This window comes from Dipodomys merriami, unplaced genomic scaffold (assembly GCF_024711535.1).
Source record: "Dipodomys merriami isolate MVZ:Mamm:240054 unplaced genomic scaffold, mDipMer1.0.p SCAF_2639, whole genome shotgun sequence".
Taxonomy (NCBI): domain Eukaryota; kingdom Metazoa; phylum Chordata; class Mammalia; order Rodentia; family Heteromyidae; genus Dipodomys; species Dipodomys merriami.
The window spans coordinates 19938-38493 of NW_027204092.1; the positions used below are offsets into that span (position 1 = coordinate 19938).

Here is an 18556-nt window from a genome sequence, read left to right on the forward strand (position 1 = left end):
AACTTTATTTGGATTGATGCACAACAGCAGGCCTTTGAACTTCGGAAACGACTCCTCTTGCAGGCCCTAGCATTGGCCTTGCCAGATGTATATAAACCTTTTACCCTTTTTTGTGGATGAAAAGGAGGGAGTGGCTAAGGGAGTGCTAACCCAGAAGCTGGGACCATGGAAAAGGCCTGTATCCTATTTATCAAAAAGGCTGGACACTGTGGCAACTGGATGGCCACCATGCTTAAGAATAATAACAGCAGTGGCTCTCCTGGTTAAAGATGCCACAAAAATAACGCTGGGACAGCCCCTGACTGTGGCCACTCCCCATGCTCTGGAAGGAGTTCTTAAGCAACCACCTGATAGATGGGTAAGCAATGAGACGATGACCCATTATCAGGCTTTCCTGCTCAACTCAGGACACTTAACCTTTTGCATGCCAACTTCCCTCAACCCAGCTACTCTACTGCAAGATCCTGACTACGAGCAGCCGCTACATCAATGTGAGGAAATACTAGCTCATGTCCATGGGACCAGAGCAGACCTACAAGACCAACCACTGCAGAATCCTGACCTGACCCGGTACACCGATGGAAGCAGTTTCATCAGGGATGGACACAGATATGCGGGAGCTGCAGTGACCACGGAAGATCAGGCAGTATGGGCCGAAGCATTGCCCAGAGGGACCTCAGCCCAGTGAGTGGAGCTAGTAGCATTAACAAAAGCCTTAAACGTGGCTGGACGGAAAAGAATGAATGTCTACACAGACAGTCGGTATGCTTTTGCAACAACCCATATACAGGGAACTATATATCAAGAAAGAGGCCTGCTAAAAGCAGAGGGAAAATCTATTAAAAATAAGGAAGAGATTTTTGGGACTGCTTAGAGTTGTGTGGGAGCCAGTACAGCTGGCCATCATGCACTGTCCAGGGCATCAAAAAGGGGACACCAACACAGCGAAAGGCAACAGATTGGCCGATCAGACTGCTAGACAAGCAGCAGCTGGAAAATTAATCACCTTGGTGGCCAGACACATACATCCTGGACCTAGAATGCTACCAGTAAAGGCAGAGGAATGGGCATCAAAACTTCCTTCCTATGGCCCCAAAACTAGATGGATGGTGGCACCTAGCTCACGCAAAATTTTTAATTCTCCGAGTTCTAGGACTACAGATGTTAAAAAGAATTCTCCATGCCTCACACATGGGAACCAGGAGGATGCAGGACTTGCTAAGAGGCTCGAAAATCAAGATAAGAGAAGGAAATGGACTAATAGAAGACATTGTTAAAAAATGTAGAGCATGTCAGCTAACTAATGCCAGAAGGGGAGAGGAAGTTAATGGAAGCCGAATAAGGGTGACTAGGCCAGGGAAGTGGCTTTCACTGAACTTAAGAAAGGAAAGTTTGGTTATAAGTATTTACTAGTGTTTGTAGACATCTTTTCAGGATGGACTGAGGCTTTCCGAACCAAGCAAGAGACTGCGGGAATAGTGACCAAGAAGATTGTAGAGGAAATTCTCCCAAGATATGGGTTTCCTGCAGTAATACGGTCGGACAATGGAACAGCCTTTGTATCCAAGGTAAGTCAGGGAATAGCCACTGCACTGGGGACAGATTGGAAATTGCACTGTGCTTATAGACCCCAGAGTTCAGGACAGGTTGAAAGAATGAATCGGACACTAAAAGAGACCTTGACTAAATTAGCCTTGGAGACTGGCGCAGACTGGGTGACCCTTCCTCCCTTGGCCCTGTTCAGAGTTAGGAACTCTCCTTACCAGTTAGGATTGACTCCCTTTGAGATCATGATTGGCAATCCACCTCCAATGATCCTTAGTCTCCAATCAGAATTATTGGCTGAGCTAGGTAATGGAGACTTAATAACCACTGTTCCGTCCTTGCAGAAGGTGCAAGGAGAAATCTGTCCTAAGATAAAAGCCATTTATGAATCTGCTTCTATACCCACTCCTCACTCTTTCAGGCCTGGGGACTGAGTCCTGGTCAGAAGGCATCACCCAAGGACACTGGAGCCCAGGTGGAAAGGGCCATACATGGTGATTCTGACCACTCCTACAGCTTTAAAGGTGGACGGAGTAACTGCATGGATCCACCACACCCATGCCAAGCCAGCTGATCCCTTCAATCCTGAGGAGGAGGACCAGCAGCATCTTCAGTGTCAGCATGGAGGGTGTGCCTCACCCAAGCAACCCACTAAAATTGAAGATCAGAAGATTGTCCAAGGACTGATTCTACTATTGATAAGCACTGTGGTAAAGGGAATTAACCCTTCTGCCCCTTACCAACTATGTTGGCTGGTGAATCCTAAATGGGCAAACCTATCCCTGTGGCAACAACAGAAGCCCCACTTAATACCTGGTGGCCAGACTTAACAATAGACTTATGTGATTTAGCAATTGGGAGTTGGGATATTCCCTACCATTATGACCCTAGCAAACTGCCTGAATGCAATGGCCAAACAACTCGTACAGCAACAAAAAGACATTGTAACTCACATGGACTAGACAACAGGCCAGGAGGATGTGCAACCCCAGCCAGAAGATATTACTTAGGGAGATGGCCTATCTATGTCTGTCCTAGGGATGGGAGGAGCCCAGATCTTGCAAAAAGGTGTGGTTATGAACAAGACTATTTTTGCAAAGAATGGGGTTGTGAAACCACAGGAGATGGACATTGGAAGCCGTCCTCTAACTGGGACCTTATTACTATGGCTAGAAAATGGACCTATCAGGGTGAAAAAAATTGTGGAGCAATTCTAGATGGACCGTGCAAAGAATTCCGGTGTAATCCTCTAACTATTACGTTTACTGAGAAAGGGAAACAATTTTGGTTGGGCCCAAGGAAGGACATGGGGACTGAGGCTACATAAGGATGATTATGACCATGATTAATTTTCAGAATAAACCTTAGACAAGAAGTCATTAGAATCGCCCCAGTGGGCCCTAACCAGGTTATTCAGCCTATTCGGCCTGAGAAAGCCCCACCTGCACCACCCCAACCTGAAAACGTAACTACCCTATAGTTACAGAGTAACACACTACATTAGTAGGGCAGCCACCCCCAGAAAAGTAGAACCAGTGGACCTAGTACTAGCATTGCCTAAAAATCCACGAATAGAATTGGTTATAGGTTCCTTTGCATTATTAAATGCCTCTACCTCAGAATTAACTAACTCTTGTTGGCTATGCTATGACACTGTTCCACCTTATTATGAGGGGATAGCAGTGGTAGGTAATGTAACGAGGTCTGTGAACCAAAATGAGTGCAGATGGACTAGTCAAGTTGGATTAACAATGGGCTGAGTTACAGGTCAAGGGATCTGCATAGGTGAAGTACCTCAGGATATGAACTGGATAACCAACAAAATCATAAAACAGCCTGAGAAGGGGAATGAACAGATGAAATATTTGATCCCTCCTAGCAATACATGGTGGGTGTATAATCAATCTGGACTAACTAGTTGTGTGCATATAAGTTATAATGAATGCAGGGGAATATTGTGTGATGATAAGATTGTTACCAAGACTTTTTTTTTACCATAGTAATGAGGAATTTTTAGGTTTATATGAAGCTCCAAAATTTAAGAAAGATAGATATAAATGAGAGCCTTTCACAGCTATTACAATTAGCCTGCTGTTAGGTGCAAGCATTGGAGGGTTAGGATCAGGAATAGCGGCTTTAACAAGACAGGAACAGCATTATTCAGCCATGAGGGAATCAGTAGATGAGATTAAAAGAATAGAAAGCTCAATTTCCCACTTGCAAGATTCTTTAACCTCTTTAACAGAGGTGGCCTTACAGAATAGAAGAGGACTAGACTTACTATTTTTACAACAAGGTGGACTATGAGTTGCATTAGGAGAAGAATGCTGTTTTTATGTAAATCACTCAGGGGTAGTAAAAAATAACATGGCAAAAGTTAGGGAAGGATTAGAAGAATGAAAGAAAAAGTAAGAGGCTGGACAAGGATCGTTTGAATCATGGTTTAATTTTTCTCCTTAGTTAACTACCTTAATTTCTACATTAATTGGACCCTTGCTTATATTACTGCTATTGCTTACTGTTGGGCCTTGCTTGCTAAACAGATTGTTACAATACAATTAATGGTACAACACACCTATACTCCTGTAAACACATCTGATGTTGAAACTGAGATGTAATGTCATCAAGATTGATAACTGTGCCAAAACTCAAGGGGGGAATGTAAGAACCAAACTAAAGCCATATTGTGACAGCTTCTAAAGTTGACTTGTGTCAGTCTCTAATTCCTGTTCTGAGTTAATGTTGCAAAGGTTGCAAAAATGAGCTGAATAATAACATGTTTGTGCAAAATTTTTGAGAACTGTTTTTTAAAGATTGCAGAACACCCAAGAACAAGATGGTTTCGCGACCCAGTCAGCAGAAGATTAACCACAAGAGTTGTCTGCCTTGATGGTTCAAGCAGACACCTGGTCCCTGACCGATCACAATCGAACTTGTCCCTAAACCATAGCATTGCTGTAATTTTGTGTTTTTTGCCTTCTGCGGGTATGGGACGAGGCCCAAGCCTTGGCTTGTTGAATAAACCTTGCATTTTGCAGTTCGGGTTGCCTGGTCTCTCAGTGGTTGTTGGAGGATCTCTAGGACTTGGGTATAACACCTTCAATTGGGAAAGGAAAAGAGGAGTAACAATGGTGGGAGGGATAGTGGCAAGTGCTTTGCTAGGGCATGCCTGTGTGCAGCTGAGTGGCCACCCATGATTCATGGACATACCTCAGCCTCCAAGACACCATCTGGCATCCTGGGAATAGCTCCATTCCATCCCTACTCTTCCTGAGTTGTGTTCCTTGGGCCACACTTCTGAGGGGACAGTGCTGTCAGCTGACAGTTTGGTACCATAGACCGTGCCCAACAGCCATGCTAAGGACATTCAGGTTGTGTCCACTGGACTTACTGACCCTGTGTCCATCCCAGGATCACATGCCTGGCCACAGCATGTTTAACTCCTTTCCACATTCTGGGTCTACTTCCCCTTCACACCTCAGGAACTGCACAAGCCAGGAACACATAGGGCTTCTCACACAGACACTTGTGACTTCAGTGGTAAACTCCCAAGCCTCTTGCTGCCCATTGGGTCTGGGATTTGAGGCAATGAGTAGGGCCAGATCCCCATGTCCACTGCATGAGGGATCATTCCCAATGAACACCTGAAGTTTCAGACTTAACGGCTCCCATCTGCGGTTGTTTAAACAACATCTCTATATGGGCACTGTCATGAATAGGACTTTGTAACTGGGTGGCAGTGGCTCATGCCTGCAATCTTAGATACTCAGGAGGCTAAGATATGACATGTATGACACCAGACTGAGCAGGAAAATCTATGAGACTCATATCTAATTAACCACAGAAAGCTTGAATTGGAGCTGTGGGCCAAGGGGTAGAGTGTTATCCTTGAATGAGTAAGCTGAGGGACAGCACTCAGGTCATAAGTTCAAGCCCTAGTTAGGCAGGTGGTGGGGATCGAGAGGTGGAGTAAATAGTTAGCAAGGCTTAAGATAAGCTCTTGTTTGTAAAAGTGGGGTTGCTGGGTCATAGGGGAGTTCTATGTGAAGTCTTTTCAGGAACCTCCATACTGCTTTCCAAAGTGGTTGAACATGTTTACACTTCCACTAACAATCAAGTAAGGTTCCCTTCTGTCCACATCCCCTCCAGCATCTGTTGTTGTTAGAGTTCTTATAGCCATTGTAACTGTGGTGAGGTGGTATCTCAATGTTGTTTTGATTTGGATTTCTTTTATGGCTAGGGAGGTTGAGCATTTCTTCATGTGTCTATTGGCCATGCTTCTTTCTTCTTCAGAGAAGTTTCCCTTCAAGTCTTTAGCCTACTTATTTATTGGGCAGTTGTTTCTTTGAGGATTTGTTGTTTGGGGATTTAATTTTTTGAGTTCTAACTATATTTTAGATATGAGACCCTTGTCCATTGTATGGCTAGTGAAGATCTTCTCCCAATCTGTGGGCTTTCTATTGATTTTGCTAGCTATGTCCTTTGCCATGAAGAAGCTCTGCAACTTCTTGCAATCCCATTTGTCCAAACTTTCTTTGATTTGTTGTGTTTCCAGTTCTCTATTAAGAAAATTTCGGCCTGAGCCAAGGAGGCCTAGGGTTTCTCCTATAAAGGCTTGGAAATAATTATATTAAGTGAAGTAAGCCAAGCCCAAAGAAACATAGGTCCCATGGTTTCCCTTATTTGCAATATCTAGTATATGTATGAGTCAAGCAGGAAAGGTCAGATAATGTGATGTTAGGAAAATGAACCCTTAGATATGTATTCAAATGTTTTTTTCTTTCATGCATTTGTTTCTAACTCATTTATAAGATTATTTCTTTGTAGCTTTGTATATCCCTCCCCCACAGTATAACCCCTGCTTTCACTATATTTGATGTCAGTATAATTTGTGGAGGAGATGGGGAAACACAAGTCATTTAAGGATACAGGTGGACCCGATGCAATTATGAGAAGTACAAGTTGTCATGTCAAAAATGAACTTTACAACTTTGGTGTGTGTGGGGGGGATTGGGTGGAGGGGTGGGGGGAGGCTAGGAAGGGATGTAAAGGGAAAACAAAGAGGAGGCTGCAATGCTTGATAAGAAATGTACTCATTATCTTGCCCATGTAATTGTAACCCCTCTGTAGAGTATGTTCACAAAAAATAAAAATTAAAATTAAAAAAAAAGAATTGAAGACCCAGAAAAAATAAAATAAAATAAATACACTGAGATCGTGCAACATTCACAGACCTAATAAAAATACTAAGGATTTTGAAAAAAAAAAAAAAGATAAGCTCATTATCGAAAAGGAGAAAGGCATTAAGAAAAACTAGTATGAAGAACAGGAATGAAGAACGACATACCATCATTGGGTATCCTACAAACAATACCAATAGCTCCAAACATTAAACACCATGGGAAAATGTCTAGAGGTTACAAAAACTGACTTCAGAAATTTCAGAACATCTGTATGTCTTTGATTACTAATGCATGATATCCTTTTAAAAATAGAAGAACTGTGGTCCACATTTGACTTCTTGATGAATTCTACTAAATATCTATGAAATGAAACTTGTAAGATGAATTTCAAAGTTACATTGGTTAATGGTTATGTAAAGAGACAGACATATTGATGAACATAGACAAGACAGCCAGGCCTCAGGGGCTTTTTTTTTCTTTTTGTCAGTCATGAGGCTTGAACTCTGGGCCTAGGAGCTGTCCCTCAGCTCTTCAGCTCCAGGCTAGTGCTCTACCACTTGAGCCACTTCTGGTTTTCTGATGGTTACCTGGATATAAGAATCCCGCAGACTTTCTTGTCCAGGCTGGCTTTGAACCGAGATCCTCAGAACTCAGCCTCCTGAGTAGCTAGGATTACAGGTGTGAGCCACCAGCACCTGGCCCCAGGGGCTTTTACCTGTCATTTTAGCTCTTCAGGGGTGGGGTAGGAGAGCTTAGGATCACCACTAGGAATCAGCCTGGACAGGAAAGTTCATGAGACACTTACCTCCCATGAACTACAAAAAGGCCTGAAGTGAAGCTGTGGTTCAATGGTTAAGTACTGGCTTTCAGGAGAAATGAAAGGACAATGCTCTGAGTTCAAGCTCCTGCAGTGGCACAAAGCAAAACAAAACAGAGAGCAAAGTAAAAAAAAATAAATAGTGGAAAATGTGTGCTTATGTAGACCTCTGACATAAGGGCTGGAGAGGCCTACGACAAATCTTGGCAAAGTCACCTATGCCAGTACACTGGCAGGGCTGACCATGGCCAGTGCATGGTCCCTGAACTAAAGGCAGAGGTCCAGAAGCAGAGGTCCAGCTCCTGAGTAGCTAAGATTAAGAGCACCAAGCTAGGAAATAAACTAGGATTTGAGCCAGAATTAAGTGCAACAAAGGGATTAAGTGCAGCAAATCCATCTGCCCAGCTCTCAGTCTCAAGGATAATAACCTTCTGTCCTTCAGGGTTCTGAAAGGTCAAACTTTTAGAAATTTGCTTCCTAAGCCTTATGTGATAAGAAGTTACTTGTAGATTTCTTAAGCATCTAGAAGCATAAAAGAGACATCATTAACCAACCCTGGGTTCAAATGACATTTTCAGGATCCATCCCATAGCTGTGTTAGCAGGAAGAACTCTTCAATGTAACAGTATATTTCAAGAATAGAGAAGATGGGCTGGGGAAGGTGGCTCAGTGGTAGAGTGTTTGCCTTGCATGCATGAGGCCCTGGGTTCAATTCCTCTGTACCACATAAGAAAAAAGCCAGAAGTGGCGCTGTGGCTCAAGTGGTAGAGTGATACCCTTGAGCTGAAGAGTTGAGGGACAGCACCCAGGCCCAGAGTTCAGGCCCCACAACGGGATCCCCCCCCCCCAAAAAAGAACAAGTTTCACAAAGGCAGAATGGGTGCAGAGATCTAGGTCTGCAAGATTAGGGGGCAGAATTACAGGTTCAAAACAGAAGCAGGCTGTAAAAGCAACTTAATTGGTTACAAGGACAGCATTGGCAGGAAACTGAAAAATTTGTTACAGAGTTACACAAGAAGTCAGGCTTTTTCTCAGCCTGTTAAAGTAATGAGTTTAATTAAAATGCCTCCCTCAGGTTCTGGGAAAGCCTCAGGCTATCATTAGGTTAACAATAGTGAGGTAGTTCACTGGAGCAGAAGCCTTCAAGGGCCCTGCTCTCTGGCCTTTGGGAATTGGTGTTTTACTGTAAGTCAGATTTGAAAGCCTGTCCTCTAACTGTGCTAGTATCTTTTTTTTTTTTTAATTTTATTTTATTTTATTTGAGAACATACTGTACAGAGGGGCTAAAATTACATGGGCAGGATAATGCATACATTTCTTACCAAGCATTGCAGCCTCTTCCTTTGTTTACCCTTCACATCCCTTCCCAGCCTCCCCCCTCCCCCCACCCAATTATACCCCCCTCCCCCCCCCACACCGACATTGTAAAGTTGGTTTTGACATGACATTTTGTACTTCTCATTGTTGCAACAGGTGCACCTGAATCCTTAAACGACTTGTTTGTCCCCATCTCCTCCACATGTTATACTGACATCAAATATAGTGAAAGCAGGGGTTACACTGTGGGGGAGGGACATACAAAGCAACAAAGAAATAATCTTATAAATGTGTTAGAAACACATGCATGAAAGAAACGAAGACATTAAAATACATATTTAAGGGTTCATTTTCCTAACATCACATTATCTGACCTTTTCCGCTTGACTCATACCTATACTAGATATTGCAAATAAGGGAAACCATGGGACCTATGCTTCTTTGGGCCTGGCTTACTTCACTTAATATAATTTTTTCCAAACCTTTCCATTTCCTAACAAATGGGGAAATGTCATTCTTTCTGATGGAGGCATAGAATTCCATTGTGTATATATACCACATTTTCTTGATCCATTCATCTACTGAGGGGCATCTGGGTTGGTTCCATATCTTAGCTATGGTAAATAATGCTGCAATAAACATAGTTGTGCTGGTAGCTTTAGTGTGATCTTGTTTGTAAACATTTGGGTAAATGCCCAAAAGTGGGATTGCTGGATCATAGGGGAGATCTATGTGAAGTCTTTTGAGGAACCTCCATACTGCTTTCCAAAGTGGTTGAACAAGTTTACATTCCCACCAACAATGAAGTAAGGTTCCTTTCTGTCCACATGCCCTCCAGCATCTGTTGTTGTTAGAGTTCTTGATTTTTGCTGTTCTAACTGGAGTGAGGTGATATCTCAATGTTGTTTTTATTTGCATTTCTTTTATGGCTAGGGATGTTGAACATTTCTTCATGTGTCTAGTATCTTTTCCTTCCTTGATCCTGTAAACCATTGGAATGGGTGTATTACAAACATGTTTAGAATTATAGATTATTTGAATTCTAACCTAACTACTTTGCTTCCTTCCTTCCTTCCTTTCTTCCTTCCTTTCCTCCCTCCCTCCCTCCCTCCCTCTTTCCTTCCTTCCTACCTTCCTCTCTCCCTACCTTCTTTCTTCCCTCCCTTCCTTCTTTCCTTCCTTCTTTTTTTTTTAATCTTTCAGAGCTCTACCATTTGAGCCACATCTCCACTTCCGGTTTTCTAGTGGTTAATTGGAGCTAAAAGTTTCATGGACATTCCTGCCCAGGATGGCTTCAAACCATGAGCCTCCTGAATAGCTAGAAATACAGTTGTGAGCCACCAGTGCACAGCTTGCATAATTCTTAAATAAATTGGCTACTTAAATATGTCTATCATCCTGAAGCGATCTGAAGGTATTGACAGCTTCGTGAAGGTACTATCAAAAGCCTTCCAAACCAAGCAACACCGGTTTGATACAGCATGTTTGTTGCTTGGAGGATTGTCATTGATTCCTGGAGCTCACAGCTCATTAAATGGGAAGAAGAAAGATGCAGGAGATGAAATGTAAGAGCAAGTACATAGCAAATATCTCAGCTTTGATATTAAAATGAAGTTTGGACTCTGTAGCAAAGGAGTACTTATGGATGTAAAACTATGTTTTGTGAAAAGATTTCCAAAATGAGTAACTATTTGATGCAAATCATTTAAATAATCTTAGCTGATATTGTAAGACATTTGCATTTTTGAAGCCCACAATTTCATCTTAAAATGTTTTTTAAATCATTCCAATATCATCAAATATATCATAGATTTTATGAATCAGGTATAGAGAAAAAACAAAATAACAGAAAAAGGATAAAAGAATGCTTTGCATTTGACCATTCTAGGATGGTATTTATTAGTTTAGAGTAAATCTTTTGAGTAGAGTGTATCTATTTCCCTGGGGTCAGTGCATCACAGAAAGCTGGGGAGGAAAACACACAGAACCTGACAGTGGATTTCCATTTGTCTCATGGGAAATGGTGCTTTAAATTTTGTGACAAAGTCTGATACTGTGATGGAAATTTGATTTTTATGACAGTACTACCAAATTATCTTTCTCAAAGCAGAAAAAAAAATGTGTCCCTTTCAGGATGTTTTTTGTCTTTTTTTTTTTTTTTTTTTTTTTTTTTGGTACTGGGGATCGAACCCAGGACGTTGCACTTACTAGGCAAGTGCTTTTGCCACTGAGCTACATCCCAGCCCTCCTTTCAGGATGTTGATGAAACTTATTATTAGGAGATAAGGAAACATGACTGCTTGTTTTCATAGTGTTAAAAACAGTGATGTTTACTCTATACACTTAGGAGTTACACTTTGGTAATATCATCCCACATTGAATTATTGTTTTTAGTTGTTATTGTTTTCCTAGCTGTGCTAGTTTATTATGTTGTCTATCTTCCTTTATTAAGAGAGAAAAATAAGAGAAAGAAAATCATTTATAATCTCAGTAAAACAAGATAGGAAAGATAGAAATCATTTATAGTAATGTACATTAGGCTTTTAGAAGATTTTTTATAGCTCAAAAATTGTATCCCAGTACATTTTAATACTTTTAGATTTAGAAAAGTATAAATAATATAATTAAACATTTGATGCAATTATGAGGAGCAAAACTACTCAAATAATGTATCATTTCTGAAAGGCAGACATTGTAAAACACATCCTCACTGTCATATAACTTCTCAAAATCTGATCAACTTAATTGTTTTATTGTTAAAAGTACTTTATTTGTACACATTTAACACATGGGAGCTGAGGAAGCTATGATTTTTCTGGATGTATACAGATATATTATAGCATGCAAACATAGGTTTTCCTGCATGCCAAGTACATAGGAAAGAAATAGTGACAATGGGCATATTTCAGAAAACTTAGAATAGAGTTGTGTAGGGCCTATTTTAACTAACTATTAATTAACCATTTCCCCCCTCTGGATTTGTTTTCGAATGATTTCCTTTCAACATGTTACTTTGTTTTCAACATATAATTTGATGAACCAAAAAATATTCATTTGGGATCTGGGTTCACACCTATAATCCTTACCCCCTAGGAAGGCTAAGATATGAGATGTGAGGATCCAATTAACCAGATAAAAGCCAGAAGTTGAGATGTGCCTCAAAAAACTACATGAATATGCAAGGTAAGGGTTTAAGCCCCAGTAACACACACACAGACATCCCCACAGGCAGACATATATATTCATTCAGTATGTATTCTTTATACAAAACAGTCTCCCTTTCTCTCTCTCTCTCCCCCTCTCTCCCTCCCTCCCTCCCTCCCTCTCTCTCTCTCTCTCTCTCTCTCTCTCTCTCTCTCTCTCTCTCTCTCTCTCTCTCTCTCTTCTCTCTCACACACACATACACACACACGCACACACAAACATTTGGGAGAGGAGGCTTGTACTGGCATTTGAACTCTGGGCCTTGTACTTAGTAGGCAGACACTCTACCAGTTGAGGACACTTTCATCTCACTTGGCCTTGAAATTATTTTACCATAGGATTTTACACATTTTCCCTGGGCTTAGTCTCAAATCTTGATTACCCAGCCTGCATTCTTCCTGTAGTTCATGCATATTTTAACCCTCACCCTCACCCTCAACCCTACCTTTCTTAGATTTTTTTTCTTCTTAACTTTAGATAAATTGGCTACAGGAAATAAAAGATGGATGAGTATCAGACTACTGACACACTTCTGAAAATTTGTTAAAATGTTATGTCTTCATAATTTAAATTTTATGTAAGATGTTTATTATATACCATGACCTTAAAATTTAAATAACAAAGTGTCAACATCATTGTTACTTTTGCAGTAAATTTTTATTTTCTTTTATTCATGCCTACTTCTGTTGTTGTTGTTGTTGTTGTTGTTGTATGTTGTGAGGCTTGAACTTAGGGCCTGGGAGATGTCTTTGAGCCTAAGGCTAGCACTCTATCATTTTAAGGAACAGTGCCACTTCCAAATTTTGAGTGGTTAATTTGAGTTGAGAGTCTCATGCCCCATGCAGCCTGGGCCAGCTTCAAATCATGATCCTCAGATCTCAGTAGCTAGAATTAGTAGGTGTGAAACACTGGCAACTGGCTTTATGTTTACTTCTTAAACTACAGTAGTCACATATGCATTTTCAAGCATCTTGAAGAAATAAGTCAGCTATAAAAAAATCCTCAAAAACTGTTTCTAATGTAGCATAATGTCACTTTGTAATTAAATATTTCTTTGTGAGTTACTATTTTTTTAGATTTAGATGGTACTGAGGGTCCAATCCATGAGTTTCTAAGGCTTAGACAATTGGCTCTCCCACTGAGCTGAACCTCAATCCTATTTCCTTTTGCTTTTATGTACATGAGTGACTAGTGACATGACATTTGCTTCTTCAACATACAGATTTTTTGGTTGATATTTCCAGCCCAGGGTGGGGAAAAAAGAATGACCTGACCCATGTGATTTTGGCTGAGTGATTAAACCTGAGTGCTGGAGTCTTACAGATGCTTAGCAGTGAAATCACTTCGATTAGTCTAACAACTTTGGTTTAAAGCCAGCTGGATGCCCCAAAATCTTGACTTCACTTTTGCTGTGACTGCAGTACAATGAAGACAGATGGTTCAAAGCATTGTCATTAAAAGTTCACAACAGAGTTGCATAGTGGTTTGGCTACTGTGAATGAGAAATAGACTGAATGAATTATGGCACATGAACTTAATCAGTTTCATCTTGTTTATATCCAGGCACCTCTCCAACTCATCAAGGTCATTTGGAATTTCAAACCAGCTTTTAAATGTGCTAATTGTCCTACCAAATCGGTGTCATCAGCAAATTTAATAAAGATACACTTTGGTTCATCACCCCAATCATTAATTTAAAAAATGTTTAATAGTAGCTAAGTAATGGCCTCAGAAAAACATGCATAGCACTTAAAGTTTCAAAAGTTGATACTGTATCTCAAAATTTCTTACCACTTGATGTTCCCCTCTGGTTAAACAATATATATGTGTGTGTGTGTGTGTGTGTGTGTGTGTGTGTGTGTGTGTGTGTGTGTGTGTGTGTGTGTGTGTGTGTGTATAAATTATCATAACAAGTTCATCTGTGTATAAAAGCTAGTGTCAGACATTTAGATCTCAGAACTAGAAAGAAAGGAATACATCTACAGTATTTCTTATTGACATTTTAGCTCAGTTTAATTTTTATTTGAAATGTCTAAAATTAAATTATTCGAGTCTCAATCTTATTTTTTTCTCTTATGTAACCTCTTTTTTTTAGAGATTAGTTTCATTGAAGTGTTTGGCATTTTTGTCTTTTGCCAATGGTCTTCCTTCAATCAGGTATAGCCTCAACCCAGACCTTCTAATTCCTTTGATTACTCAACCCATTCCTCCTCAAACTCTCAAGAACGCACAACTTAGTATTTCTCATTAGGATGCTATTACAATATTTTTCAACTATCAATATAAAGCATCTTACTATAACCACCACTGGGTACTAATCTGTCTTTCTAATTTAAAAAGTTCATCTTTTTTTTTTTTGTTTTTTATTGTGAAAATACCATACAGAGGGGTTACAATTACATGAGCAAGGTAATGAATACATTTCTCATCAAGCATTGTTGCCTCCTCCTTTGTTTCCCCTTACCATCCCATCCTATCTCCCTCCCACACATCCCCAACCCCCACCCCTTGGCGCCAAAGTTGTAAAGTTCGTTTTTCAACATAACATTTTGTACATCTCATTGTTGCAATGGGTCCACCTGTATGCCTATTTAAATAATTTGTTTTTTCCCTTCTCCTCCACAAATTATACCAACATCAAATACAGTGAAAGCAGGGGTTATACCGTGGGGGAGGAACATACAAAGCAACAAGGAAATCATCTTATAAATATGTTAGAAACAATAGCAAGAAAGAAAAAATTATTTGAGTCATTATCTTTGGGTTCATTTCGCCTTATATCAACTTATCTGACCGTTTCTGCTTGTCTCAGACATATACTAGTTAGTGCAAATAAGGGAAACCATGGGACCTATGTTACTTTGGGCCTGGCTTACTTCCCTTAATATAATTTTTTCCAAGTCTTTACATTTCCTAACAAATGGAGCAATGCCATTCTTTCTAATGGAGGCATAGAATTCCATTGTGCATAAAGACTCCACATAGAGTTCCACAACCCTGCAATCCCAATTTTGGGCATTTACCCAATGATCACAAACAAGATCATACTAAATCTACCAGCACAACTATATGTATTGCAGCATTATTTACCATAGCTAAGATATGGAACCAACCCAGATGCCCCTCAGTAGATGAATGGATCAAGAAAATGTGGTGTATATATACAAAAAGTCCATCTTTAATAATACTGTTGCATAATTCTCTACCAAATCTGCAAACTGTGTCATTTCTTACTATACCCATTTCCCTTAAATAAACTTTCCTCAGCAAAGTAACAAGGTAATTGTATAACTTATGAAATATTTACTGAGTCAAATGAGAAAAATGTTCTAATTTTCATTTAATGATATCTTCATTCCATAGTTAAATGTAACACATACATGTTAATTATAAAAATAAAGTGTTATGCATTTTTTAAAGCCTCCAACATTCAAGGAGGTATATGTAAATATACAAGCAGAGAACATGAGTAATATCTGAAACAGATTTTTTGTTTATTCATATTTAATAATGTCTTTATTTGCTTTCAGTTAGATATAAGCTGTGATTTCAGTATAATCCTGGAAAACTGTCCTGGAAAACTAACATCACTGTTTTGTATTATTGTTATACTAAATGTGACATCAAATTCAGCACAAACCTATTTTTCCATATTCTTTCACTTCAATCGAGTTCTAGTCCTTTAAATGCCTTCATTGAATTGTATGTATTTAGAGTACATATTTAATATATATTTTTAAAATTTTACTAAAACTTATGGAAACTTCTCTTATGCAAGCCTCTTTCTCTCCTCTCTCACCTCTTCCTCTCTCTTTCTCTCCCTTATTCCCTTCCCCCACTCTCTTTACCCTCCCCCTCCCCTCCTCTAGGTACTGTGAGTTAAACTCAGGACCTGGGCTTGCTCACTTATGGCTGTTACTCTACCACTTGAGCCCCACCTCCAATTCAGCATTTTGCTGGATAATTTCAGATGGAGTTTCACAGGCATTTTTAGCCAAACTCTTGCGAAACCACAATCATTGAGGTCTCAGAATCTCAAAGAGCTAGAATTACAGATGCAAGCCACTGGCACCAAGCCTGAGTGTGTCTCGTTCTTTGGCTTTGGCTTCAGTTGTGAATGCTTGGCTTGGTCACTTTCTTGCAAGCCACTTACAAGATTCCCAGCAATGAGAGCAGAGGTAGAATTTTCTGCAAGGGTGGAAGGTGCCGGAAGGAGGATGGCTTGGTTTGGTTGCGGATGTTGGAAAAGTTCTAGCAGAAAATGATTACAATATGGGAAGACGACTGCTAGCTTCTGCCTGTGACCTAAATGCAAATTTCTTTGAGCAGATGTGGGAAATTAGTAGATTTTACCCAGTATGATGATTCAATAGTTCAATCTGCTCTTCGTAAGTATAATTCCGCATAAATGCTGCATTAAATGCCTAGCTGTGATCCTCATGTGCTGCAGTCAGTTCCAACTGCCCTTGAGACAAGACATCTGGGAATATAGGTGCTTGAATTTGCATGCTTAATCTTTCTTCTACTTTCCAACACATTGAGAAGCATACAACAAATATGTACTTGTGTGCATGTGCACACACACACACACACACAGAGCTAGGATAAAGTACATCCTCTGACTCTGTCTGACTATTTTCTCCCTTTCTTTTTCTCAACGCTTTACCCTTCCCTTTTTCTTCTTCTGTTTGTATAAATATTTACATATATATGAAGGAAACACACATAATATAAATTCCAATAAATCTGTCAAAACATTTGCACATATCTAAAAACTTAAGTATTAGATTCTCAGTTTTTTTTCTTATTGGCTGTGAAAGTTATATTGCCATAAAAGAAAGTAGAATCCTAATAACAAAAATCCAAGTAAAATGGACACTATTTAGAAATAGACACTATTTAGAAAAACTAAATTTGAACCTCATCATTGTTTCACAAAATAACCTTATCTTGTGCTGATTTGTAAGAGGCAAATGTTTCACTGAGTTTTTTTTTCCCTTTTAATGAGGTTTTGGGTGGGATGTGAATTTTCTTGTCTTTTAATTTTTATAGGATATTTGCCATTCAGATGTGTATGTAAATACATACTTAAATGAAAATATATATTACTTGCTACCTGTAATACTTTCTCCTTTTTCTTAATCCCAAGCCTAAGCAACTGTTTAATTTCAGCATTTTGTTTTGCTTTGATGGTAGTGGGATTTAACTTGAGTGCCTTTACATTTACCATGCTGACACTCTACCTCTTGAATTACATTACCAGCTCCACTTCTTCCTTGGTTATTTTTTTTTAAATTTTTTTATTGTAAAGATACTATACAGAGGGTTACAGTTACATGAGTGAGGTAATGAGTACACTTCCTCTTGAGCATTGTTACCCCCTCCATTGTTTTCCCCCTACCATCCCCTCCCTCCCTCCCTTCCCCAAGGTTCTTTTTTTTTTTTGATTGTGATTAAGTGATTACTTAATTTCCGATAATTCACAGTATTGTGGAATAATGATGCTCGTTTAAAGTCACAAGTTCATTCTAACTTTCCTGGAGCAAATTGTCTATCACAGTCTGTAATATATAACGGTGCTCACATGTTATATACAATATATGTGATCAGCAGCATGGGGATATTTGGTAGTGGTTCAACCAGATGAGTGGGAGTTCTTTGTTTCTTAAGTCCTGTTAGTTTTGTCATATCACCTAACATTTTGGATTTATCATCCACTTATCAGGGAGACCATGTACTGTTTGTCTCTTCGTTCTTGGCTTACCTCGCTCAACATGATTCCTTCTAGCTCCATCCATTTCCCTGCAAATGCCATTATTTTGTCATTTCTAATGGCTGCATAATATTCCATTGTGTATAGATACCACAATTTTTGGATCCATTCATCTGTGGTGGGGCATCTAGGTTGTTTCCATATCCTAGCTATTGCGAACAGTGCTGCAATAAACATGGAGGTGCACGTGTCCTTGTATATTGGTTCCTGTTGTTCAGGGTAGATGCCTAGAAGTGGTATGACTGGGTCGTAAGGGAGGTCAATCTTTAGCTTTCTAAGGACCCTCCAGACTGCTTTCCAAAGTGGTTGTATGAGTGTACATTCCCACCAGCAGTGTAATAGCGTTCCTCGTTCTCCACATCCCCTCCAGCATTTGTCGTTGGCTGATTTGTGGATGTGGGACATTCTGACTGGGGTAAGGTAGTATCTCAGGGTTGTCTTTATTTGCATTTCCTTCACCACCAGGGATGATGAACATTTCCTCATGTGTTTCTTTGCCATTTTTATTTCTTCATTTGAGAAGTCCCTCTTTAGTTCCCTTGCCCATTTAGTAATTGGTTTGTTAGGTTTGGGAGGGATTAGTTTCTTGAGTTCCCTGTATATACAGGATGTTAACCCCTAGTCTGATATATTTCTGGTAAATATTTTTTCCCAATTAGTTGGTTGTCTTTCTAGCTTGGTTGCGATAGCTTTATCTGTGCAGAAGCTTTTTATTTT

At 39.7% G+C, this 18556-nt stretch overlaps 1 long non-coding RNA gene across 1 annotated transcript; it reads left to right on the top strand.

The window, feature by feature from the left end:
- The first annotated feature begins 1253 nt into the window (after nt 1-1253).
- LOC138837157 (uncharacterized) lies at nt 1254-4585 on the top strand. Its single transcript, XR_011375206.1, has 2 exons — nt 1254-1568; nt 1967-4585. It is a non-coding gene; the product is annotated as an uncharacterized lncRNA (long non-coding RNA).
- Nucleotides 4586-18556: the final 13971 nt, after the last annotated feature.